This window comes from Apodemus sylvaticus, chromosome 12, assembly GCF_947179515.1.
Source record: "Apodemus sylvaticus chromosome 12, mApoSyl1.1, whole genome shotgun sequence".
In the NCBI taxonomy this organism is placed as follows: domain Eukaryota; kingdom Metazoa; phylum Chordata; class Mammalia; order Rodentia; family Muridae; genus Apodemus; species Apodemus sylvaticus.
In genome coordinates, this window is record NC_067483.1 from 76,072,602 (window position 1) to 76,100,253 (window position 27,652).

General features: G+C 39.4%; 1 pseudogene; it reads left to right on the forward strand.

Annotated features, from left to right (window-relative positions):
• Window positions 1–5,155: 5,155 nt before the first annotated feature.
• LOC127697073 (ferritin light chain-like) overlaps window positions 5,156–27,652 on the forward strand; it is a 62,454-nt pseudogene continuing 39,957 nt past the window's right edge.

The window sequence follows — 27,652 nt, forward strand, 5'->3', positions numbered from 1 at the left end:
CAAGCTGGAGTAGCCATTTTAATATCAGATAAAATTGACTTTCAACCCACAGTCATCAAACGAGACTCTGAGGGACACTTCTTGCTGTTCAAAGGAAAAATACAACAAGAAGAACTCTCAATCCTGAACATCTATGCTCCAAATGCAAGGGCACCCTCTTTCATAAAAGAAACTTTATTAAATCTCAAAGCACACATTGCACCTAACACAATAATTGTGGGTGACTTCAACACTGCACTTTCCTCAATGGACCGATCAGGGAAACAGAAACTAAACAGGGACACAATGAAACTAATTGAAGCTTTGGACCAATTAGATTTAACAGATATATATAGAACATTCTATCCTAAAGCAAAAGAATATACCTTTTTCTCAGCACCTCATGGTACCTTCTCCAAAATTGACCATATAATTGGTCACAAGACAGCCCTCAACAAATATAAGAAGATCGAACTAATCCCATGCCTCCTATCAGATCACTATGGAGTAAAAGTGGTCTTCAATAGCAACAAAAACAACAGAAAACCCACATACACATGGAAACTGAACAATATTCTACTCAATGATACCTTGGTCAAGGAAGAAATAAAGAAAGAAATTAAAGACTTTTTAGAACACAATGAAAATGAAGACACAACATACCCAAATCTATGGGACACAATGAAAGCAGTGCTAAGAGGAAAACTGATAGCCCTGAGTGCCTCCAAAAAGAAAATGGAGAGTGCACACACTAACAGCTTAATGACATACCTGAAAGCCCTGAAACAAAAAGAAGCTATTTCACCCAGGAGGAGTAGAAGGCAGGAAATCATCAAACTCAGGGCCGAAATCAATCAAGTAGAAACAAAGAGAACCATACAAAGAATCAACAAAACCAGGAGCTGGTTCTTTGAGAAAATCAACAAGATAGATAAACCCTTAGCCAAACTAACCAAAGGACACAGAGACAGTATGCAGATTAACAAACTTAGAAATGAAAAGGAGATATAACAACAGAAACTGAGGAAATCAAAAATATCATTAGATTCTACTACAAAAGCCTATAATCAACACAACTGGAGAATCTGGAGGAAATGGACAGTTTCCTAGACAGATATCCGACACCAAAACTAAATCAGGATCAAATAGATCAACTAAACAGTCCCATAACACCTGAAGAAATAAAAAGGGTCATAGAAAGTCTCCCAACCAAAAAAAGCACGGGACCAGATGGCTTCAGTGCAGAGTTCTATCAGACCTTCATAGAAGACCTAACACCAATACTCTTCAAACTATTCCACAAAATAGAAACAGAAGGAAATCTACCCAACTTGTTCTATGAAGCCACAATTATGCTGATACCAAAACCACACAAAGATCCAACAAAGAAAGAGAACTTCAGGCCAATTTCTCTTGTGAATATTGATGCAAAAATACTTAATAAAATTCTTGCCAACCGAATCCAAGAACACATCAAAACGATCATCCACCATGATCAAGTAGGCTTCATCTCAGGGATGCAGGGATGGTTTAATATAAGGAACTCCATCAATGCTATCCACTATATAAACAAACTCATAGAAAAAACCATATGATCATCTCATTACATGCAGAAAAAGCATTTGACAAAATCCAGTATCCTTTCATGCTAAAAAGTATTGGAAAGAACAGGAATTCAAGGCCCATACCTAAACATTGTTAAAGCAATATACAGCAAACCCGTAGCCAACATCAAACTAAATGGAGAGAAACTTGAAGCAATTCCACTAAAATCAGGGACTAGACAAGGCTGTCCTCTCTCTCCATATCTTTTCAATATAGTACTTGAAGTTCTAAGAGCAATTAGACAACATAAGGAGGTCAAGGGGATACAAATTGGAAAGGAAGAAGTCAACTTATCACTATTTGCAGATGACATGATAGTCTACTTAAGTGACCCAAAAACCTCCACCAGAGAACTCCTACAGCTGATAAACAACTTCAGCAAAGTGGCTGGTTATAAAATCAACTCAAGCAAATCAGTAGCCTTCCTATACTCAAAGGATAAGCCGGCTGAGAAAGAAGTTAGGGAAATGACACCCTTCAAAATAGCCACAAACAACCTGAAGTATCTTGGTGTGACTCTAACCAAACAAGTGAAAGATCTATATGACAAGAACTTCATGTCTCTGAAGAAGGAAATCCAAGAAGACCTCAGAAAATGGAAAAATCTGCCATGCTCGTGGATTGGCAGGATTAATATAGTTAAAATGGCCATCTTGCCAAAAGCGATCTACAGATTCAATGCAATCCCCATCAAAATCCCAACTCAGTTCTTCACAGTGTTAGAAAAAGCAATTCTCAAATTCATCTGGAATAACAAAAAACCCAGGATAGATAAAACTATTCTCAATAACAAAAGAAATTCCGGGGGAATCAGTATCCCTGACTTCAAGCAATACTACAGAACAATAGTGTTAAAAACTGCATGGTATTGGCACAGTGACAGAGAAGTGGACCAATGGAATAGAATTGAAGATCCAGAAATGAATCCACACACCTATGGTCACTTGATCTTCTACAAAGGAGCCAAAAACTTCCAGTGGAAAAAAGATAGCCTTTTCAACAAATGGTGCTGGATCAATTGGAGGTCAGCATGCAGAAGAATGCGAATTGATCCATTCTTATCTCCATGTACTAAACTTCACACCAAGTAGATCAAGGACCTTCCATGTAAAACCAGACACACTGACACTAATATAAAAGAAACTGGGGAAGACCCTTGAGGACATGGGCACAGGGGAAAAGTTCCTGAACAGATCATCAATAGCTTATGCTCTAAGATCAAGAATTGACAAATGGGACCTCATAAAATTACAAAGTTTCTGTAAGGCAAAGGACACTGTTAAAAGGACAAAATGGCAACCATCAAATTGGAAAAGGATATTCACCAACCCCACATCTGATAGAGGGCTAATATCCAATATATTCAAAGAACTCAATAATTAGACCCCAGAGAACTAAATAACCCTATTAAAAATGGGGTATAGATCTAAACAATGAATTTTCACCTGAAGAAATTTGGATGGCCGAGAGGCACCTTAAGAAGTGCTTAACATCATTAGTCATTAGGGAAATGCAGATCAAAACAACCCTGGGATTTCTCCTTACACCAGTCAGAATGGCTAAGGTCAAAAACTCAGGAGACAGCAGGTGTTGGCAAGGATGTGGAGAAAGAGGAACACTCCTCCACTGCTGGTGGGGCTGTAAGATGGTACAACCACTGTGGAAATCAGTCTGGATGTTCCTCAGAAAACTGGACATGAGACTTACAGAGGACCCTGCTATACCTCTCCTGGGCATATACCCAAAGGATTCCCCGGCATGCAATAAAGATACATGCTCCATTATGTTCATAGAAGCCTTATTTATAATAGCCAGAAGCTGGAAATAACCCAGATATCCCTCAGTGGAGGAATGGATACAGAAAATGTGGTATATTTACACAATGGAATACTACTCAGCAATTAGAAACAATGAATTCACAAAATTTTTAGGCAAATGGTTTGATCTGGAAAATATCATCCTAAGTGAGGTAACCCAATCACAAAAGAATACACATGGAATGCAATCTCCGATAAGTGGATAATTATTAGCCCAGAAGCCCTGAATACCCAAGGCACAAATTGCGTAACAAGTGACTCCCATGAAGAAGTATGGAGAGGCTCCTGATCCTGGAAAGGACTGATCTAGCATTGGAAGGGAATATAAGGACAGAGAAAAAGGAGGGAGGTGATTGGAGAGTGGATGGAGAGAAGGTTTATGGGACATATGGGGAGGGGGGATCCGGGAAAGGGGAAATCATTTGGAATGTAAACAAAGAATATAGAAAATAAAAATATTAAAAAAACTGAAAAAAAAAGAGGGAATGGAGCTTCCAAGTCAGTTCAAGCTTGATTTCTCCATGTTCTATGACTCAAGGATATAATATTGTCAGCAACAGGACCTCACTGTCATGTTATGTAGAATAACCAAGAACACTGGCCAGAACCTATAATATATGGATCTCTTTAGGACCTCACTGGCCAATGAATCATAAAGAAAAAACTATGTTCCTGACATTAGGTATTGGTTATGTTATTCTTTGGTGTAAAATAATGCTATTATTGCTTTACTGCAGGATAATTCCATTTTAACTGTTTTTATGCTTGTATATATAAAGATATTACAGCAGTGGGTTTTCATAGTACTTTAAAAAATGTTTTTAGTGTTGTATATTCTTCCCAGTTTCCCTCTTCTACCTGCTTTCTCCTTGCCTACACCAATTAATCCCTCTTGCTCCAAAATTCTTTTAGCTTTTTATACTAGTGTGTTCTGCACCCCCTTAAAAGTGTTTTGAGACAAGTTTTAGCATGTGGTTCTAGCCAACTTAGAATTTGTTATGTAGACAAATCCATCATCTATTTGTAACAACCCTTTGTCTCTGCCTTCTAATTGCTGGAGTAACAGGCCCAGCTCAATATTTTTATAGGTAATGGGTATGTCTTTACACTATGTGAATAAATAGGCTGAGTAATATGTTAAGTGTTAATGTCCTAGTCCTCAAAGCAAGTGAGGTTGGTGATTTGACATAGCAGAAGAAGCTTTCCAGAAGTTATTTATAGATGAGCTTGTGGAGGTGGGAAATTATCCCGAATTATCTGAAAGTTCCCAGTATAGTTGTTGGAGATGGGAAGGTCAAGAGGTGTTGGAGATGTGATGACAGAAACAGTAGGTAACAGTGACCCTGGCAGAAAACCAGGAATCAAAGAGACTTCCAGAAGCTAGACAAGGCAAGAGAAGGACTTCTGCCTTACCGCCTGAAGTAGGAACCAGCACCATCTGACAGACAGGCTGAGTTTGGTCCAGTAAACAGATTTTTAGCTTCTGGTTTCCAGAACTGTAAATGAATATATTTTGTTAAGGTACCATGCTTGTGCAATTTATTACAATGTAACAGGAAACTGCTGTCCTACACAAATGCATTTAGAAGAAGGATGGATAGCTGTCTGGAGTTGGAATAGATATAGTATCCTGGCATCCATTTATCTACCTACTGGGAGGAATGTTTTCTGATCGTTTTTATGTAGCAGTTATTTCCAGGGCCAAATGACATTTTTTTTTTCCAAATGAGATTTTAATCCCATCCTCTTTGCCAATGAATATGCAGTTCATTATAGAAGTAATAAAGACACGCTCCAAAGAGAAAAGCAGAGTAAAGGCCAGGTTTGAGAAGTATGGAGTAACCACACAAGCACAGCAGCAATTTGAAGAATGCACTATCCCAGAAACTGTCAGGATTGAGAATCAGGTCAGAGTAGGCTCAAAGGACAAGCAAGGGCCACATATCAAGGATTCTGGAGAAAGAGAAGAAGATGTGGTACAGCCTACATGATTTGAAATGTGGGAGGATGAAGAGGAAGTAAGAACTAGTCCATCCTGTCCTAGCACCACGAATAGAGAGGAGAACCAAAGATGTTTGCTCATTCATTCATCTAGCCGTGGAACTAGCAAGCAGGGGACTGGTACTTCTAACGCCATTTTCAAAGAGTGCCCACTTACCTTTGCTGTCAGATGAAAATCACTTGTCCAGAATATGCCAGTGGTTTACCCAAACTGGGTGAGATTCTGCTAATACCCTGTGGCAATTCATATCATGTGGCGTAGGGAGATCAACTAGAATAGTCTATGCTTTAGATTATGGGCGGCAGGAAGTTTGACTCTCTCTTCTCTGCTTATGCTACATGCTGCACAGCCCATAAGCACTGATATGATTGGGAGGGAAGAAGGGATTGTAACTTCTGAGTGGAATGTTTTCTTTTGTATATTGACTTTATTAGTGGATATTGTATATCCATTAAATTCTGATCTTTCTTTTTTTTTCAATTTTTATTTTATTTATATTTTGGGAGTCAGGGAGAGGAGGGAGACAGGGTCTCACTATACAGCCCTTGCTGGGCTGGAACTCTTTGTAGACCAAGCTGTCCTCAAACTCAAGAGATCTGCCTTCCTCTCTTCCCTGAGTGCTGTGATTAACAGTATGTGTCACCATGCCTAGCTTACATTCTGATCTTTTCATGGAGAGGCCTTTAGTTTTTTGACTCTGGGTAGTCATACTACTTACCAAGAATACTGAGGCAAAAGGGGAACTCTGTCAACACGACCCCATACACTCTAGGAGACCAGTAACCTGGCTCTCTGAGTAAAATGTTAGTGTCCCAGATTTGACTCCTCCACATGCTGACTCTGTGCTCTGGCCAGTCAGGCTTTCTATAGATGCTTATAAATAATTTTTCATCTCTACAGCAGACAAAACAACCAAAGGATCTTTTGTGAGCTGGTGAAGCTCATTTTTTTTTTCTTTTTGAGTCTTTCCAGTCTATCTTGACAAGGACAGTGTCTGACCTGCAAGATGGATTCTGACAGAGGCTGTCGGTGGAGCTCAGAGGCACAGGACCAGGGACCCCCACAATCTTGGAGCACAGAGACCTAAAGAGACACTGCCTTCTTTAAGAATCCGGAGACACTGTAGGAAGAAGCTGGAACTTTGCCCATGAACCTAATGTGGTTGTGGGCATCAGTAAGGAGGGGAAGTGTCCCAGTACCTGCAAGTCCCTGTTAAACTTCTGTGGGTGCTGCTTGCTGAGAGAAAAACATGAGAGTGAGTTTGTGAGACACAAGAAAAGTGGAGTGTTTACGATTACAGCACAATTCTATTTAAAAAAAAAGTCGGGTCTGTTGTACTGAAGGGTTAAACTCCCTGAGGACTTTCCTTGGCCTTGACTGCCCATGCCCCAGCCTCCCCCGCCACTTCCTCACATTTCTGAGATGTCCCTTGTGCCGAATTCTTATTCAACTTCAAACTGACAAACTGTTTTTAATCTTTTCCTTCCATCCAGCCTGGAGATTGGGAAGCAAAAATCAATACCAGTTGGCAGGTGATCAAGCTGCCTCAGACTGGTGTGAGAAGAACACTGAGAGCAAGAGGACAGGAGGAGGGGTGGGAGGGGGCAGACTGGGGGTGGGGGTGGGGGCTGCTGGAGGGAAAGGAGTTTGACTAAGTACCATGAATTACTGGCTGGAGGTCCGAAGGGCCCCGTGATATCTATGGCCTTGAGCAGGGGACCTTGGGAATGCCATCAGAACAATTAAGTCCTGAGCACACAGCCTTTAGAGAGAGAAGGGTTTTACTAAAGCTTGAATGGAAAGAGGAAGGGAGGAAGGAAGCTGGGAGGGCACAGGTGCCAGAGGATTCTGTAGCATCCTTTAAGTAGAGGCTTGACAACAGCACCACACTATAATGGTTCCTTTTAAAGACAAGATAAACATTGGCTTAACTCAGTTTTCAAAATCGTGCTAAGACTCTCTAGAATAGGATGGCGGGGGAGAAAATAACAGGAAACCTTCAAGGGGAAGCCATCTGACCCATCTTTGCTCCTTTTAGAATCTCACCATTTAGAATCTCACGATCAGCCTGTGACTGTGAGACCTGAACTTGTGCTTTATAATTCTGTAACCTTAGTCTAGTACAATCCAAAATGTCAGAACTAGTGGATCTGTATGTGTGTTTCTATGTGTGCAGCTAGATGTGTGTGTATGGGTATGTGTGTGTGTGTGTGTATGTATTGTGTGTGCAATGTGCACACATGTCTATGTTTGTGCAGGTGCATATGCATGCATGTGTATATATATATATATATATATATATATATATACATATATATATATATATGAATATAGGCGTAGGGTATGTATGGAGGCCAGAGATCAATATTGGGTATCCTTTCTCAGCAGCTACCTTCCTAGTCACTAAGACTTGGGATAGTCTGATTTTGGTAGGCAGGTGGTCAGGGATCCCCCTGCCCCCATCTCTTGCCTTCTTAGATCTGGGACCGCAGATGCATAGCACACACCCAGATTTTTATGTGAATGCAGGGGACCAAACTCAGGTCCTCATGTTTGCGCAGCAGGAACTGAATTTAGTCCTCCTACCCCCACCTCCTGCATCCTTAGAATTTGCTTTGATTCAGGGAGGATACACTAGGGTAAAAATCACCCAGAAACCCTCAGAGGAGCTAACAGAGTAAGTTTCAAATTGGAAAATTTGAGGTTTCCATCTCTTACTTTTGATTTAAAATTCAAAATTCAAAATTTAAAATTCATCCTGACTTCAACTCAAGCCAGGATGCTCCATTAAACTTTGACAAGTTAGATTTCTCTCTAAGAAGGAGTGGCAGCTACACTTACCCATGGGTATCCAGATTAGACTTAGGAGGTAGTAAGGTCTGGTCTAGTCACATCGCTGTAGCAGATTATTTTCCAAGGTCCGTGACATCACTAGCCTTCAGAAGCTTGCAATGTTTCCAGTCAAGGTATTATTTCTTTCCTGTTGAGAGGATCTTAAATCCAATTAGACAACCATTGGTTGCCACAATATGTGAGTACCATTTACTTTCTTGTCTATCTTGCCAGGCAGGTAATTGTTATGGTTCATAGATGCTTTCTATAAACAGCAGTATCCAATAAAGAATAATACAAAGGACAAAATACACAGAAATAGACTAAGTTGTCAAATACCTTCTAGAACATGGGTCTGGGATTGAGTATGGTGGTCAAAAATTGACTATTTATGAAGCAAGGAACAACAACGACAAAAATGTGTCACATCCTAAGAGAAAACTGGACCCAGCCTCACTATTTTGAACGTAAGGAAATGAATGCAGCTCCTAGTGGTGTCTCATAAAATAACAGCCTAACCAGTTTTCACCATCATTATAGCCTCTACCACCACCACCTGATTATTTTCTTGATCAACATTACCATCATAATCATCCTGCTCCCTGGGTCTTTGTTCTGCATCAGAAAGAGGACACAGGTCTGGAAAAGCATCAGATAACACAGAGCTAGCTACAGGGCCATGTTCAAACCTCGTCATTTTAATATGAAGCTATACAAGGGACAGACAGCGTCATTGAGCCCAGACAGAAGGGATTTTAAGAAAGTCAGAAAATGGTTCAATGTAAGGAAAGAGTTTTAAAACAAAAACAATGAAATGTTTGAAGAAATCAATGCTCAGTTCAAAGCTCCAGTAAAATAAATTTCATAGAACAACTTGAATAACATTTTAAAATAAATAATACATGTCACATAGGCAGATGAATGAAAATATATGCACCGAAATGAGAAAGAGGATATTAAAGAACACAGTGTTCATATGAAAAGAATCTATTTCAATTTGTGTAATTAAAAAGTTAAAAATCAATTAACGTTTACTGGAATTCAACAGGCTGAAGACTCTAGATACAGAGAAAACACTAATGTACTATGAGCATCAATTATAGAGAACAGGTTTTTAAAAGTCCACCAGAAAGGCAGCTCGAGGGCATATAGGGTGTTTCCAATTCCGTTTACCAGGAATCATAGCACAGAATGGTGGAGAAACAAGGAAATAATTGTGAGATGGTATCAGCAACATGTAACATAAGTGTCTAGATAAGAGTCTCATACTGACATGAGGAAATATAATTTCAATAAGGAAAAGGTAAGCAATCTTTAAAAATGGATCAAAGAGGGTCAGTAAGATGACTTGGTGGGGGACGGGCTTGCCACAGGGTCCTGATGATCTAAGCTGCATCTCTAGGATCCTATGGAAAAAGCCAGCTGAGGTGGTTAACATCTGCAATGCCATAACAGTTATGGAATATGGAAGGTGAAGTTAGGAGAATTATCTAAAAGCTCAAGCATCCGGTTACTCAGAGTGCAGAGTGCTGAAGAAACAAAAGAAACCCTTCCTTACTGAGGTAGAAGAAGGCAGGACTCCAGAAACTTGTCCTCTGGTCTTTACAGTCAGGCAGTAGAATGCCAGTATTTCTACACACAGAACATATCAAGAAATTTAAACATGGGCAAAATAGTTGAAAAGGCATTTTCCAAATAAGAACACCTGCTTGGGTATAAAGTGTCTTCTCAAGTGCTCTTGTGTTTTGGGATTAGTCTCTCCTGAGCAGCACTATTGGGAGGTGATGGATCTGGAGGACCTTGACCCAATCAATGAGTGAATACATCGATGAATTCATATCGATAGACTACAAGTTGGAGCCTGGGAAGAAGGATGTGTCTTGTTCTTGGCCACTTCATGTCTCTGCGCCCTGACTGGGATGAGCATCCTGAACATGGTACATGCTTCTTGCTGTATTGTTCTTTTTCCGTTCAGGAAAAAAAATGGAGTTTAGTGACCATGGGTTCAAACATCTGACACCATCAGTCAAAATAAGTCTTTCCTTTAGAGGGTTTCATTAAGATATTTAAGTATAGAAACAGAACAAATATAATATCTAAGTGGCTAAAAATTATAAAAAATCTTAATATATGTATGTATATATACTATTGAAATGTGAATTAAAGTCATATTCTACAACCCACAGTTAGAATACCACTTATTAAATCATCTGATGTTAGTAAGTGTTATGTTGGACAAGGCATAAATATGGGTCATTCAACCAAAAAATTATTTTGGTATTACATACTGAATACAAAGATGTACAATGTGGCATCCCATAATTCTATTGCGATGCATATGGTGAACGAGTGTATGTGAACATGAGAAGTCGTAGTCCATTATTAAAAGAAAGGACAGTTATTTCAGCATATCATGTCAGCATGAATACACACATATATACATCAGAAGGACAACATGTGCTCATCTCTGACAAACATCAACTTTCAATTGTTAAATTTAATAGAAAAAAGGAAGGTGACTAAGAGGGGATCACAGGTGACTTTGTGCAGTATTGTAATTAAAAACAGTCTAAGAAATAAGGAAAATTAAGGCTAACAAAAGCAGTGAATCATTTATGAATCACCAGTATTCTTTTTTGTATAATTTTTTTGTATAATTGAAATTTTTCTTAATTTAGCTGTTAGGACTGGGAGGGAGAAGCAGACCAATGAAGCGGGGATAAAACGCGCTAGTTAGTAATTGAAAACTCTAATCTCTTGCTACCAAGATGCATTTTTGGACAATTGTTAGACTTAACTCAGTTTCTCCTTAAGCTATTAGACTCCCCCTTTCTTTCAGTAAGTGGAGAGAGCATTATGGGATGGTAGCTCCTTCAGGTCACTTTGCCTCCAGAGTAACATAAAACAAGAGGGAGTAGCTTTAAACAAGAGAGAAAAAGAACCCAGCTTGCTGTAAGGTTAGACCCTGTCTTAAATGAGTATCTACTTCTTAGAGTTTTCCTGCTGTGAACAGACACCATGACCGAGACAATTCTTATAAGGGCAACATTTAATTGGGGCTGGCTTATAGGTTCAGAGATTCAGTCCATTATCATTAAGGCAGGAACACAGGAGCATCCAGGCAGACATGGTGCAGGAGGAGCTGAGAGTTCTGTATCTTCACCTGAAGGCTACTAGCAGAATACTGTCCTGCTTCTTGTACCTTGCTCAGCTTGCTTTCTTACAGAACCCAGGACTACCAGCCCAGGAGATGACACCACACACAATGGGCCCTCCCACACTTGATCACTAATTGAGAAAATGCCGTACAGCTGGATCTTATGGAGACATTTCCTCTAGGGAAGCTCCTTTCTCTGTCATAATTCCAGCTTGTGTCAAGTTGACATACAGAACCAGCCAGTACAACTACCAAGGTGGTTTCTTGTATTAAATTGTTAAGGCTTTAATAATGGGCCTGTCTATAACATGTTACTTCACTAAGAGTGCCTGCCTGAATCTACATCAGAGATAAAACTGATCTACAAAGGGCTCGCCCTTTTAATTCCCCTTTCCTAGGACCTCTTTTCTTGGATGCTCTGTTCATCTGGATCCTATCACCTTCTTCCTGAAACTCACCCTTTGCCTGACTTCTGCCTCTCAGCTGTTAGGCACCAAGTCTTGCTTGTCCTGCTCTTGAAATGTCCCTTGAGCCTACTATATCTTCAGCAATCTCCATTTACTGCTCTGTCTCACACACTCAGGATCTTGCATCTGCAGTCTCAGGTGGGGCCCCTCCTGGGATTCAGTTTGCATGGAAATTACCTTTCCTTTGGATCCCTGCTTGCCAGCTATCCAATCTCCTTACCCAGGACTAGAATCTACCTCTGTGGCATCCACCATCGTATCTTCCCTGCTAAGGGCTTTTCTTCAGGTATTCCTTTCTAAGATCTGATTTGGGATGGTAGCTATTGACCATAAGACCCACATCTTGTACCCAGAATGCAGTCATTCTCAGCCTTATTATGGATGGAGGTGCACCTATTGACACAGCTGCCTCTCTTCTTTCAGGTTCAAGGCAGGTAGCTTTCACCTTCCATCTACAATAGATGAAGGTTAGATACCTGAGACTTTAGAGGGTACAAACGTGTCAAGCTCTCCAAGAGGTGCCCATATTTTCTCTTTCCTCACTAGGTTCAATGTGTGAACAAAATATTGTCTGTGAGTCCCCCAATGCTGGCTGGGCGGGGCAGCAGAAATTGTACAACAAACTGAATCTCTCTCCAAAGAATCATCTCTTGGGGACTTTTTCGCTTTAGGTTACTTATTAGAAAGGGTAGTGTGAGCAATAAAGAAAGCGTTCTAATGAAAATTAAATCCCTATGGGGAGACATGTTCTGCCAGTTCTTGTTTGTTGGTTATAAAGAAATATATTGAATACTGCCTGTGTATCATATATCTTGGTGTCCAGTGATGAGGAGACACAGTGAAAACCTGTTTTTCAGCCCTCATATGTGAGCATTTTATGCTTCCAAAGTTTTGTCAATCAACCAGCATGTTTTGTTCATTCATGTCTACATACATTTAAAAAGCATTCATTAGCCTCCTGGTGTACAGAGGTGACACAGGAGACTTGGTATTTTTTTTTAATTTCTGTTATTGAGACATTCACAGTAGTGTATAGACCATTTCATGAGACTTGTGAGAAAGAAGCACTCAACTGTTTTTAAAATTATGGTGAAGAATTTTATGGGAAGAAAGATGTGAAACCTTTCTTTCTTTATCTGCCACATAAAATGCAGCACAATGAACCTTTTTAGGTTTTATTATTCACAATTCTTATTCTTATATACCAGTATTATGATTACTCTTTCTGTTAGATGTATTAACATGGAAATCACAGACTTCACTGTTTACAACTCTTTATCATTTTGCTCACTTGCCTTTCTTCTAGAACAGTTGCTAAGGTCAGCAATGTTCTTCTCACCATCATGACCAGGGCTTTTGTTTACCATTTTCTTGTTTGACCTTCTTCTGACAATCATCTTTCTTCAAAGTCTTCTCTTAATGTGGTGACTTTATTTTTCTTATTCCACATTATTTCTTGCTTCCTTGGTCTGGATGTTCTACTGATACTACACATATTAGTGATTGCTCCAATTGTGTCTGTTCAACTTCCTTTCTCACTGTGTACTCAAACACTATTAGCCAGGCCTGGGAACCTTCACATGAAGTTCTTGCAACCATCTTAAGGTAAACACACCTCCAATGAAGCCCATCTTTCGGCTTAACCCTAAACACATTTCTCTTCTTCAGATTGCATTTTCATCTCTTTGTTCATTGCACCAATCCTGCTGAGTCACTCTGAAGTTTGCATCCTTTTCACATTACAAAGCTCATCATTCACCCAGTCCTCAATCCTCCCCACCATGTTGCTTAGCTGATGTTTTCCTCCATCTTCTCTGCCACTCTATCAGTTCAGCCTCATCAGTTCTTGATGTGGCCAAACCTGAATCCCTCACCACTAGTCCCCCATGGTTCCTCATTAGAAGAACTGTCCCCCCACCAAATCCTCAAATCTTAGCATACTAATCTGTTGCTTAAAGATGACTTTATGTGTTAATTACCATTTTCAAGATAAAGTCCAGGATCTTCAACACTAAGGGAAGTTCTTTTCCTTTAGTGACCTTTCCCTGTGTTTCTTCTCTAAACTTCTTAGTATGATACATAGTCTTTCATAGAATTTAAAGCACTTTCAATTTGCATTGCCTTGTCTTACTATTTCATGCACATAAGCCTTTTTGCCTATTGTCTTCTTAGCTCACAATTACTTTCCTCAAATAATATCTCATCTCAAAACCCTAGTGAGAAAGTACAGCACTTCTCAAGACCCTGATTTCAATGTCATCTAATTTTAGAGCAGTGCTTGGACCTTTAACCAGGATAATGTGATCTCAGTGCCTGGTGCTACTCTCAGGTTCTATTCCATATCCCTCTTAGAGGACTTCTTTGGGATCATAACATATATTATTGAGTCATTTATTAATTATATTCTCTGTCAGTAATGTGGTAAGGATAATGGCTCTCCAATGATGCCTAGAGAGGAATCCCTAGAACTATAAATTGTTCAGAACATTGCATTGAGAAAACCAGGTGGATAACCATCTGATCTTTAAATGAGATTATCTGAGATTATCCAAATTGGCCCAATACAATCACAAGGCATCTAAAATGAGAAGGACTAAGAAAACTAGCAAGTTGTAATGATGTCAGAACAAATATAGAGTGAGGACTGAATTCACCATTGGGAGTTTTGAAGATGGGAGGGGGCCAGAATCCAGGGAGTGCTATCAGCTTCTAGAATTTGTACAGAAGTAGGCCAAAGATTATCCCTGAGAGTCCCTGAAGAAACACAGCACTGCAGACTGCTTGATTATAGCCTCGGCATATTCCATTTAGGCTTCAGATCTCATGGACTCTTGGGTAATAAATTTGTATTGGTTTAAGTTGCCATATCTATAATACTTTGTTAAAACACCACAGAGAACCTTCTGCAACCTAGTTCCTTGTGTCTCACGTCTGCCATTTAATTAATATTTAATATTTTTTGTATTGAACAATGAATTCGGAATTGCAGTTACTAAGGGAATTCAAAGAGTGTGATTTCCATCTGTGCATGTTCAAAGCTTTGATGCGGAAAACTCCAATTATGTTACTAGTCACAACATAATGGAGTGGTATGGTGTGCTCAGCGCTATTGACTTTGCCTTGTAGGAAAAAAGATATCAGAGCCATGCTTAAAATTAAGGAAAAACAGTGTGATCTAGATATAACACGGGGTACAGTCTATCCCTCATGTCAATAGATCTTAACTCAGCAAAGGAATACATATTTGAATATAAATCAGCATGAGAGGACACTTGTAAACAGCATAGATGATAAAGGTGGCTAAGGCAGACTTCATGGACACTCATGAAAATGTTAGGGAAACACATGAAGGGGGCTGATATAGTGACACAAACCTGTGATCTCAACACTCAGGAGGTTGGAGCAGAGGATCTCAAAATCAAGGCCAGGCTGAGGCACATAGATATCTTAACACACACACACACACACACACACACACACACACACACACACACGCCTGCATGCAGGCACACTGTACTTACAAGTTCATTCTGAGAACTGAGAACATGAGAGGATCATGCTACAAACTTGCAAGAGATGCTGACACTTGCTTACGCTGTTAAATGGCCCCGCAAAGAGTACATATTGAAGAGGAAAGCCAGCTTTACACCCTAGAAATACTGTTTTAGGGAGAGAACTGGTTAGAAATATATTGAAGAAAGTCATTTTAGACAACTATGTCTATTTTATTGTGTGTAATTTTTTTAAAATCACCTCTGAATGTTGAGCTGACCTCTGTCCCTTAACTGATCATTTTTCTGTAAGGCTGATGGTGCCTGTTTTACGTTGTTGTTTCTTGCTTTTCCAAATGTTCTCTGTACAATTGGTTGTCCATTTATTTCTTTTCATCACTTGACACTGGGCATTTACTTCTTCAGGCCTGACTCAATACATAAGTCTAGTGAGTGTGTTTTGCCAGCACCTACCACCACCACGTGGGCCAAGCTACTTAAATGCAGGCTAGTGCAGAATTCACGATGTAACCTGGAAGATCTTGAGCTCAACCCATCCTGCTTCAGCCTCTAGTGTTTAAATTATAGACACCCAGCCTTTTGTCTTTCTCTTTTGACAGCATCTACACACCCAGTTTTGTCCCTCAGTTCCAAATATTTGGATGAATTCGGTGGGTCTTGTTGCCTAGCTCTTTGTTGTCTTTCTCCAAGATATCTATCTCACTTATTCCAACTGAAGTTTAATAAAAGAAACTTGGGTCCTTGTGGGGAGAGATGGAATACCCAGATAAACCTGGTCCCCTCCTCAGTTCAAGAGTGAAGTCCTCAATGGTATTTAAAGGACATGGCCAAACCCTTGGGAGCAGTGGGGGAGGCAGTTCTCTTAGCTGGGGCACTTCAGGGGAAGCCTGCTGCATGCGGCCCATTTGTGGCAGTGAAAGATTTATAATAGTTTTTCATAAATTAAATGAATGTCGAGAGCAGGGAGAACTGGCTGAAGCTATTTAATTCTGGCCGCAGACTGCAGACTATTTCCAGGAAGGTAAATGGGACTTGGAGCGAGTCCTTGTGGCATGGTACAATAAGGAAATGTAGACTTTGCCTGGGTGTCACACAGCACAGTGGGAATGGCCAACAAAGTGAACCCCGAAGGGTTTGTAGGATGAAAGTAAGGCTTCACATCTCTGCCTGTGCCCCCAAATCCCAGAGCCATGAAGATCCTACAAGGGACCAAAATAAATCACATGAAAATAAGGAAGAGGCTTTGGGAAAACAGCAATCTACTTTCCCTCCTTCCAAACTGGTTTTGTAGCAAGGAAAACTGAAGATTGTGCTATGATATTTAGTGGACTGGACACTCTTATTTCTGAATCTAGACCATGGTTTACAACTTAATGGAGCCATACAACTTAAAATGACTGCATTACTACCTTCAATTTATGTGATTCAGTAGAATCACAAAGGAACACAAAGGTAGATTGGCCAGGGTCATTCTTCCGATCCTTCCCCCATCCCCACTCCCGCTTCTCCTCTGAGAGGATGGGGTCCCCGTGGGTATCCCTCCCACCCTGGTACATCAAGTGTGTATGGGACTAAGCACATCTTCTCCCACTGAGGCCAGACAAGGCAGTTCAGCTAGAAGAACATATCTCATAGATGGGCAATAGCTTTTGGGATAGTCCCCACTCTATTTGTTTGGGACCCACACGAAGACCAAGTTACACATCTGCTACATATGTTCAGGGGCTTATGTGTATATGTTCTTTTTTTAATGGTTCAGTCTCTGAGAGTTCCAAGCGTCCAGGTTAGTTGACTCGGTTGGTCTTCTTGTGGCATTCTTATACCCTTCTGGGCCTACAATCCTTACTTCTATTCTTCTACGAGTATCCAAACTCCATCCACTGCTTGGCTGTGGGTATTTGCATCTGTTTGAGTCATCTGATAGATGAAGCCTCCATAGAAGACAGCCATGCTAGACTTCTGTCTTTAAGCAAAGCAGAGCATCATTAACAGTGTCAGAGATAGGTGTTTGCCCATGAGCTGAGTCTCAAGTTGGGCCGGTTATTGGTTGGCCATTCCTCCAGTCTGCTCTATCTCCCATCCCTGCTTTTCTTGTAGACACAATAAATTTAGGGTTGAAAGTTTTGTGGGTGGGTTGGTGTCCCTATTGTTTTATTGGGCTTCCTGCCTGGCCTCTTCATGTTCCATATCACCAGTTCTGTGAGTCATAGCTAAGGTCACCCCCATTGATTCTTGGATGCCTCCCTTATCCCAGGTTTCTGTCATGTCCCGGAGATAATCCTTACCTCTCCAACTTATCATGTGCAGATTTCCATTAATTCTCATGGCCGTGAGGAGGTTGGTCTTCCAGGGAGCAAACAGGCTTTGCTCTGTGTTTCAAAGACAAGGCCCACATCACCATTCACATGAAATGAACTATCTGACTGCACCTCAGACTCCTGGCATGTAAGTCTGTAAATTCCACATGAGTGCTGTGGAATCCTATAGCATCTTGTGCATCATCGGACAGGAATTCAACTACTCTGAAATCACCATTTTCTCTTCAGAGTCTGATACCAGACCGTATACTGAACACCACAGAAAACTGTTCTTTAGTTATTATGATTTTTAAAATGGGTAGCTGTGAAAAATTATCTCAAGGATCTCTGCTTGGCTATTTGTGTTACTTGATCCTCCTCCCTCTGAGGAACCAATTTCTTCATTCACCCAATTGAGAAGATATTTTCTCTCCCCAGGCCTGTATTAATGGTAATATAAATGGTGAAAATTTGCAATTTCTTTTTTTTTCAACCAGGATTATAGTTAATAAGAGACGTGTACATTAAAAAGGAAAAAAATCCTTACTTTGTTAAGTGTTACAGAGGAAAGTGCGGCGTCCTTGGAAATAATAACAAGCAGTAATACATTTTCATCAATGTAAAGACTTTATTATAACTGGAATCAGTCTTTGACTCTGCAGGTGGGTTTGTAAATTGGTACAATTATTTTGGAAAGCAATTTGGTCCATAAAAACCTCACAAAAACTCTCAGGTGCTTTAATCCCGTGATTCAGTCGTTAGGAATTTCTGTTAAGAAAATAATTTTAAGTGAGGCTAAAGATGTCTGAGCCATTGTAGATCCAGCAGCATTAATGTGAAGAACCATTGGAAATTCTTCAATTCTTTAACAAAAGGAAGGGTCACGTAATTTAGGGTAAATTATCATGCAATGGAAACCTTGAAGTCTTTTGTGAAGCCTTCTTACACTCTTTTAAATGATCACAAAATTCGAAACATATGATTGTAATTAGTGAAAGGAAAATAGAACATTTAGTTCTGGCCCATTTTGTGCCAGATATCATGAAAATAATGAATAATAGATGGGTTTTATTTTCCCTGTATATTTCTGCACTTTCTCTGGTAAAGATAATTCATTTTGTAAATAGAAAAGGAATATCATAAAATATAATATTACATTTTAGAAGACTGGAAAACAACTATAAACAAACCATTTGTATCTCCAGGCTGAATAATTAGTCTCTATTTTTACTTAATTTTAATAATTTATATTGTTTCCTAATTTTATGAAATGAGTATATTACTAGTTTGGGACATTAACATTATCTGCCCAGACAGCAGACTTTAGAAGTAAATAGTTTCAAAGCCCATGTATTATGACTTATTCTCTAATTATGATCTATGAATTGAGACAATCTAAGCTCTTGAAAATTATTTATACATTTAAAAGACAGATTATTAATACATTTGAGTTTATTTTGGGGGAGTTTAAGCTTGAAAATTTTTGTAACATTGCTAACTATAAATAAAGTTTCCTTTAAATTTTGTATCTTTTCTCCTTTCATTTGATTTGCTGTTCCTTCCTGATACAGATACTCTTTCACATGGAAGGAAAAAATTACACTTGTTTTGTAATACTTGGCTAAATTTCAAAGAACAATGTATAATGAACATTTTGAACTAAATTTTACGAGCAGCAGAATGAACTTGCCCAATTAAAAACTCAACAGGATTTGCATTGCCATAGTTAGTCAACCTTCATATTTTTAATGACTATATATCGATAGAATTCCAAATTCAATATTTCCTAGCGCTTGCTGAATGGTTACAAATTTATCCAGTGATCATTTCAATTGATGCATAAATAATAACCCAGTTATTACATGTTGACAAAAATAATAGAACCTGACATGCAGGTATTCAGAGTCCCCTATATCCCTTGGAGACATTACTTCTCTTCTAGTTGTGTCCTTTCTGATGAGACAGCCAAAACCCAGGATGGAGGAATTATTGCAGTGGCCCCATAGAAACCCGAGACTTCCTAAATTTAAAGCAAGTCCACAATTACTCTCAGTAGTTAAGCACTCTTTCCCCTAAAGAGTCATTGTATGTTCAGCTTAAATATTAGCTCACTTTCTATAATGGCAGTGCTCTTAAAAAGACTTTATGTAAGTGCACTCAGGAAGCTAGTTATTTAATGCTATCCTACAGTGAATTCTTTATTATAATAAATACTTGTTACCAAATTTACCTTTTCTTATATGGGATTTTGTTTAATGAGCCATATCCACATTGATTTCATTTGAATGAAGGGATATTATTTCATAGACCAGCATAAGTTTCTAAAAGAGGCAATTCTTTTGCTGTGGGGTTGTCAGTCTCTCTGTTATTACCTTGAAACCCGAGCAGTCAGAGACTGGTGTTGCACTGGTATATTAGTTACTTTATGTGTTGCTAGGACAAAAAAGTTTATTTTAGATCAGAGATCAAGAATATAGTCTATCATAGTGGGGGAATCATGGCAGCAATAGCTGGAGGCGGCTGGTCATATCGTATCTGTAGTCAGGGAGCTGAGAGAGACGGTTGCTCTACGATCAGCATCCTTTTTTCTTCTTATGCAGTAGAGGATGTCAAACCATAATTTGGTACCACCCACATTTAGAATGAATCTCTATTCCTCAGCCCAATCTAGAAATCCCTCACAGACATGCTCAGAAGTTAGTTCATCATGATTCTAAATTACTTCAATTTGACGAGGTGAGCCGTCCCAGTAGGGAAAGGCAGGCCCCGTAATTCACCCACAACTTGCCATAGGTCTGGGGAGCGTAGGACTATACCAGCTAATTCTGGTGGAGGCTGACAAACAAGGTTTGAACGGTGTTCTGAATCTGTGAATACAGACTCAGTAGAAGGACAACAGTGGGAGGATCCTGGCTGGACATTTCCAGACCCAGTCTATGAGCATCTCACATGGGTTCCCTGTCTGCTGCTAACACCACCAAGTTTCAGTTGCTGTTTTTAAGAAATAAGAAGTAATAATGTTCTCTACAATTCACTGGATTGTATTGCTGGGCTAGAAATTTCTCACATCCTACTGGGGGGAAGCTTGTGGGTAGAAGTGAGAGAAATTCCTTTGCATGGCATCTGTTAGTTTTCATAAATACTCCCATCATAAATGTTCAAGCTACCCATTGAAGTCATCATGTCACAGCATTGGGAAGAAGTTTTAGAAATCAACTTCTCCTAGCTAGCATGATTTTAGGCTCCAGCACATTCTTTTCTTTTAACTGTAAGCTATTACATACGCAGAAATACATAAGCACGCTCTGTGATGGCCGCTTAGTATTGCGTGTCTAGGGTTTCAAGGATGACTAATTGCTTCTTTCTCAGCATTCCTTAGTTACTGGTAGCGCTAGTGCAGAGTTCACACTTCCCTCCTTTGATGTTAGCATGTCTATTGGTGATTTCCTTCTTCATATCTTGTTTGTGCAGCATTGTTGAAGTAGCACTTGTGAAGTGTCATTTCTAGGAGACACACTCTAACAGCAGCTTTTCTGGTCCTCTGCTTATTACAATCTTAATGTCCTCTCCTCTGTGATGTTCCTTGAGTCTTACATACAAGAGTTGTGCTACAGATGGGTCAAATGGGGCTGGGGATCTGGGGATCATGTGCTCTCTGCAGTTTGATCTATTGTTTTCTGTAAAATATCTACTGTTCTTGTTTGGGGCTGGAAATTTTTCATTTTTGTTTTTACTTAATAAACATAAATCACAGGCCCTCCATATCCTTATTGGCTTTTCTGAGTCTTGGATTTAAAAAAAAATTCCTTCTTCTTCTTCTTCTTCTTCTTCTTCTTCTTCTTCTTCTTCTTCTTCTTCTTCTTCTTCTTCTTCTTCTTCTTCTTCTTCTTCTTCTTCTTTTTCTTCTTCTTTTTCTTCTCCTCCTCCTCCTCCACCTCATCCTTCTCCCCCACCCTCCTCCTCCTCCTTCTTCTTCTCCTCCTCCTCCTTCTTCTTCTCCTCCTCCTCCTCTTCTTCCCCCCCTCCTCCTTCTCCTCTTCCTCCTCCTCCTTCTCCTACTCCTCCTCTTCTTCCTCCTTTTCCTCCTCCTTCTCCTCCTCCTCTTCTTCCTCCTTCTCCTCAGTCTTCCTCTTTCTCTTCTCCTCCTCCTTCCTCTTTCTCTTCTTTTCCTCCTCCTCCTTCACCTCCTCCTCTCCTCCTCCTCCTCTTCTTCTTCTATTACCCACCATCTTCATTCCCTCTTGTCCCCAGCTATAACCAGATATTTCTTTATATTGTGTCAAGGCTGATGCATAAGCACCTTTCCTTCACCAGAGTTTGTTTTATATCCTTGCCAGACTCCCACATTCCTATCTTTATTTTCCACAACAGATACTTTTCCTGATGGTGTTTTCGTGATTCTAAATGATACTGAGGAAATATTTTTCTAGTCTCTTCCATAGTTATTAAAGTTATTTTCTTTGGATATTGATTTTCACAGCAGTAGATATCCTATGCAATCAATACATTATAGAATACTTATTAGGCATAGTATTCGTTCAGCAAAACTACAGACAATAGTAAGATGGTACTTTGTCTTGAAATTGAATTGACAAGAAAAGTGAAACAAAATTTATAGGATTAAACAACCAATTTGAGTTAAAATTCCTCCTCAAGAAGGAACCTATCTGTGAGACTGCTGTGTGACCAAGAACCTGAGACGAGATAGCACAGGAATCTAGAGGGAAAACCAGGGATGACGAACTGCCCACTTTCAACATGCAAATTCTAAAAAATTGTAGCAATATAATGGCTCCTAATGACATTCTGCTATACTCATAGATCAGTGCCTTGCTCAGCCATCATCAGAGACGCTTCCTCCCGCTGCAGGTGGGAACAAGTGTAGAAAGCCACAGCTGGACACTGTGCAGAGAATAAGACACCTTGGAATATTAATCCCTAAAAGGATTCTCTCCATTAAACTGTCCCCCTCAGAGCTCAGGGAACCTGGCAGAAGAGGAGACAAAAAGTCTAAAAGGATACCAAGAAAACAAGGCTTTCTAAATCCATATGATCATACCTCACATGAACTCAGTGTCTGTGGGAGCATGCACAGGGCCTATGCAGCTTATATCTGTAGCAGGACCTCTGTGCTTATATTATGGCTTCTAGTTTATTGCTTTTATGAGATTCCTGGGTGTGCACATGAGTGTGTCTCTTAGTTTTATGCCCCCTCTTGGGATCTTTTCTTCCTGTCAGCTTGTTTTGTCCAATTTCAATGTGTTAGTTTTTGGTTTATCTTATTTTATTTTGTTATTATCATCTAAAAACAGCAATTTGAGTCACATGGAAAATATTTTATTATTGAAAGTGGCAGGTTATAGGAAACTTACAAAGGACATAAGGCTGTTTGAAACATCATTAGCACCAGACAGACTTTACTCAACTGTGAAGGATGAATATTCCATTCAATCCCCTTCCACTGGCGAAACAAGTAGAAATGACAGACAGGCCAAACTGTCAGGTTTTATGATCCTAAGTATACTGGGGGATCATGGATTAACATGCTAGACACTGAAATCTACATTTTATCAGCCATCCTCTTAAGATGGTGCTTATACAATGGTCACAGTCATTTGACTTTAAGCATCCATCGGCCACACATACGACAACATCACCTGTTTCTCTTAATCCTTTACTCAGCTAGATCTTCATAATCCAACTATAGTGTAAAGTAAAGTAAAAATGCACAAAATAATAAGCCAAGAGGACTCTGCTCTGTAAGCATGTCCCTCATGGGGAGAAGAGATTTTTTTTTGTCTACTGTTAAGGAGAGAACGAATTTTAAATGACTCCTGAGCAATCTTCATGACAAAAATGAGTCCTTCTGTTTGATACCCACAGGAATAGATTTAGGGAGACAAGCTCAGGAATCTGATATGCTAGGGCATCATGTCTTCCCTGTGACCCCTGAGTGGCTCATTTTATATTTTCCAGTAAAAGTAGGAAAGCAAGGAAGAGAGCTTGAAATAATGGTATCTGAATACCATATTGGTAGATGGCAACAACGCCTACCAGGCCATAGAAAAGACACAAATTCTGTAATGGAAAAGAGACTAAAAATGGCGTGGGTTTTTTATCCTTTAATTTCAAAATGCCACGGAATTTCCTTGTCCTTGTAGAAGCTTTCCCAAGACTGTCAGAGCTGGTCAGACAATAACTATTACTATCACAGTGGATTTCATTTTAACAATAAAAACAAACCCCCACTTCCCATGATATGGTTTAGAATGTATTGCATACTTATCTTTGTCAATACAACAAGCCAGCTTGCACAGGGAAGACCATCAGGGATAGGATGGAAACTATCAATACTCCAGAACTTATTTTTGGGCATTGGGAAAGATATGATATCATGAAACCAAATTTTTAAATGTACTCCAAGTAGATTGAATGCAGTAATATGTCTTCTAACCACATACTTCTCCAGACTCTGTGGTCATGTATTATGTCATAAACTAGAAGTCCATCATATATTTGGGTTTCTGTTTTCATTGTTTCTACTTTCTTATCCTTGCTCTAACTACTTTTTCTTATTTCTATGTCATTCTTCAGTTAAAATAAAATTATGAGTTTCTACCTAAAAGAAATAGAACCCTTTATAGTATGTGGATGTCTGTGCACGACTACATTAAACTCCATGCTAAAAACAGATTTCAAGGTACAACATCACAGAATAACAGTTTTAGAAATAGTTTGGTTTGCACAATGTTTCATGAAGTTTCCAAGGTGATGGACTTACATATTAATTACTGTAGTTTTACAAAAAGAATCGGATGGTTTGGAACCTGAGATATATCCTGTGCATGGTACTGCTGTGGCTTAGATGTGAAGCGTCCCCCACAGAGAGTGAATAGATGGGAAAAATGTCCACTTAGATAAGTGCACAAAGTGAAATCTAGACCAATAACATTTGGTATGCCATATATATATATGTATGTATATATATATATATATATATGTACATATATATATATATATTTATATGGTTGCATTCAAGGGCTTCGAAGCAGAGATAGTGGGATACCTCATGACATTCAGTGTGCTAATATAGCAGCAGACAAATACCATGGGATGATTAGAAGCAACCAGCAGAGGTCCAGAATTAGCTCTGTGTTGTCATGAATGAGACATATTTTCATAATTCTTTACCAGCAAGAAAGAAGGGCCAGTCAGAATGTGGGAGAAAATGAGTTTGCAGATAGTTATCAATTGTTCCACACTTGCTGTATGTCTCCAGTTTTACCATAGACAATCAGCTGGTTCTGCCTATTTCACTGAAGCACACAATTGGTCTGTATGTCCATGAATTTGGTTTGTGTGGAAATAACTGCAGTGCACTTTAGTTGGAGCAAAAATGAAACGGGATACAACCCACTTCTCAAAGAAAATAACAACTGATTTCTTTTATATGGTTCATTAGAGACATTGAAACAGGAGATGCTTTAAAATTGAATAGTGGTAGTTTTGTTTTCTGCAATGTAAAAGCATTACCAGAGTTCATTTTAGCTTTGTCCTCATATCTGTTTTTATAACGTGCTTCTCTTGTTCCTTCTCTTGCTTCTCTCGTTTCCTTTCGTGCCTTCTCACCATCTGATGTTGGATTTGAACTATCTGGCTCTTGGTTCTTTTTTTTTTCACAGCTCAGACATTGCCTGTGGGAGTTGAAAGAGGACAGAGGAAGGCAGGTCTCGCTGCTGTCAATGTACAAGCTTGAGTATACAAACTTGCTACCTAGTCTTCAAACTGGTCTGCCTACACTTACTGCTTTTGTTCTTCGTACCTCCACCCTCTCTCTTCTTTTATCTTCTTTCTCTAGCTTGCCTTCTTTTCACCATACTGGTTCTTCACTTGCCCTCCCTCTGACCACTGATGTTGTTTTGCCCTCTACATGATAAGTGACTAAACATGAACGTCATCATGTAAGGTTCAGCTAATTCCTGCTCAGCCAACAGAACAGCAGAAATCCACGTGATTCTAAAGAAATCTAAATGATGTGGTAAATCTTGCCTGAATTAGTAAAGGATCCTGGGCAAATCATTCATCCCAAACCTGTTAGTTATAATATAACATGTATTATCAGTACATGTAACTAGTTTCACAGAGTAAGAATATAAGAACAACTACTAGTTAACTAGTCTACTAAACCATAATTCATTTATTAAAAACATATATACTTTGGTCCTGATCAGAATTTCTGCATTAGAGGAATATCATAATGGAACTAATAATAGAATAGGGTGGAGTGTATGTGAACTGAATCCAACAAAAGTAACGACCTTGGAACAAGGTGATGGAGAATCTTATCAGCACTGTGCTCTATTTAATATTCTTGTTCAATGGACCCCTCCAGATCCGATATATAGTAGCAAAGAAGAGAGGATCTGGGATGACAAGAATGATTTGTGAATGGAAGCAGTCAACAGAAGGAATGATGAGCATGCTCAGTCAAGTGATTCCGAAGAACAGAATGTGCTGTAACAAAGAATGCAACTCAACAAAACCCCTAATGGCGTCAAAAAGACCTCACGCACTCGTAAACTGTGATGCCCTGTTATTCTATTAGCTTAGGTTTTTATTATTCCTTTCTACTTTTCAAATTTATTCTTTCCTTTTATTTTCTTAAGCAAACAGTAATAGGAGATTCTCTCTGATTTTTATAGGTTCAGATACTGAGGCACGAGAATGAAGCACTTCATTAGAGGGAAGCAGCAAGGAAGGCTGGAGCAGAGGGCAAACCTCTCCCAGCCTTACCCAAACCTTCTCTCCCAGCATTACCCATTTCAGCGCTGTATTCTTGATCCTATTGATAAACAATGAAGACTAATTGGCGCTGAAACCCTCATGCTAAGAGCACAGGATGGGAAAAGTACATAGCAATTATATAATATGATAAGGAAAATATGTTAACCCTCTGACATTGTTTCCACTGAATCTTACTGAAGCCCAAGACAGTCAATAGCTTGGGTCATTTGAAGCTGAAATTGCAAAGAGGCTATGAGGCCCACACTGCCTCTAAGGATAATGGAAGATAGACTAGGTGATCTGTTAAATGTGACTGGCTCAAGTCTAGAGGATTCAAACAGCTCTTGTTGTATTCATTAGAAACAGGTTTGCTTAACAGTCTCTAGAGTTCCAGGAGAATGGAGCTGACATTTGCAAATGATAGCCGTACAAACTTTCTTCCTTCCACAATTCTGCTTTTTCTATTGTTCCTTTTCCTTGGAGCTTTCCTTCTGGATGTTGGTAAATCTCCAGGAAATGCTCTTGTGTTTTCTGTTGTCACATCTCATCAGTGCTCTTCTGGGGAGGCTGGAGGGAGGAGGCAGGGAGGCGGGAGAACCAAGAAGAAGGAGAGAGTGCCCTGGGCTGAAATGGCAGCAGCATGTAAATGAAGGCCAACTCTGTAAACACTTCCCAAGCAGTCACATTCCATTACAACCAAATGTAAGTCCTAGAAAATGGCAGCGGACGAGCAAACAAGCAAATAATAAACAACTAGGTAAATAAATAAATAAGCAGAAAGATAAATAAAAGGCAGGTGACCATGCTTAGTTCATCTTTAATTCTCAGAAGGATCATATCTTCAAATGCTAGAGGTTCCAGCCATTCAGCTGTTTATTCCTCCCTTATGTATTCCAAAAAATACATGTATTTACTAACTATATCCAGTTTTTTAGACAGGAATAGAGTAATGGATATTAATTCTCAAATGTCCATCCAAACCTTTATTCCCTCTACTCCCTTGGTTTCTTATAAAGTCAATTTGGCAAAGGAACTGAATTCTTGTAATCATTTTCAGACAGAAAGGCAAATTTCCCCCAACTAATTAGCAGCAAAGTTAGATAGCTGCCAATTATCAGGATTACTTTTGTGGCTACTTAAGAACACATAGTCTAAGAACTACTGAAGTAGGGATTTCTGGTTTCTTTGGAGAGTCAATTG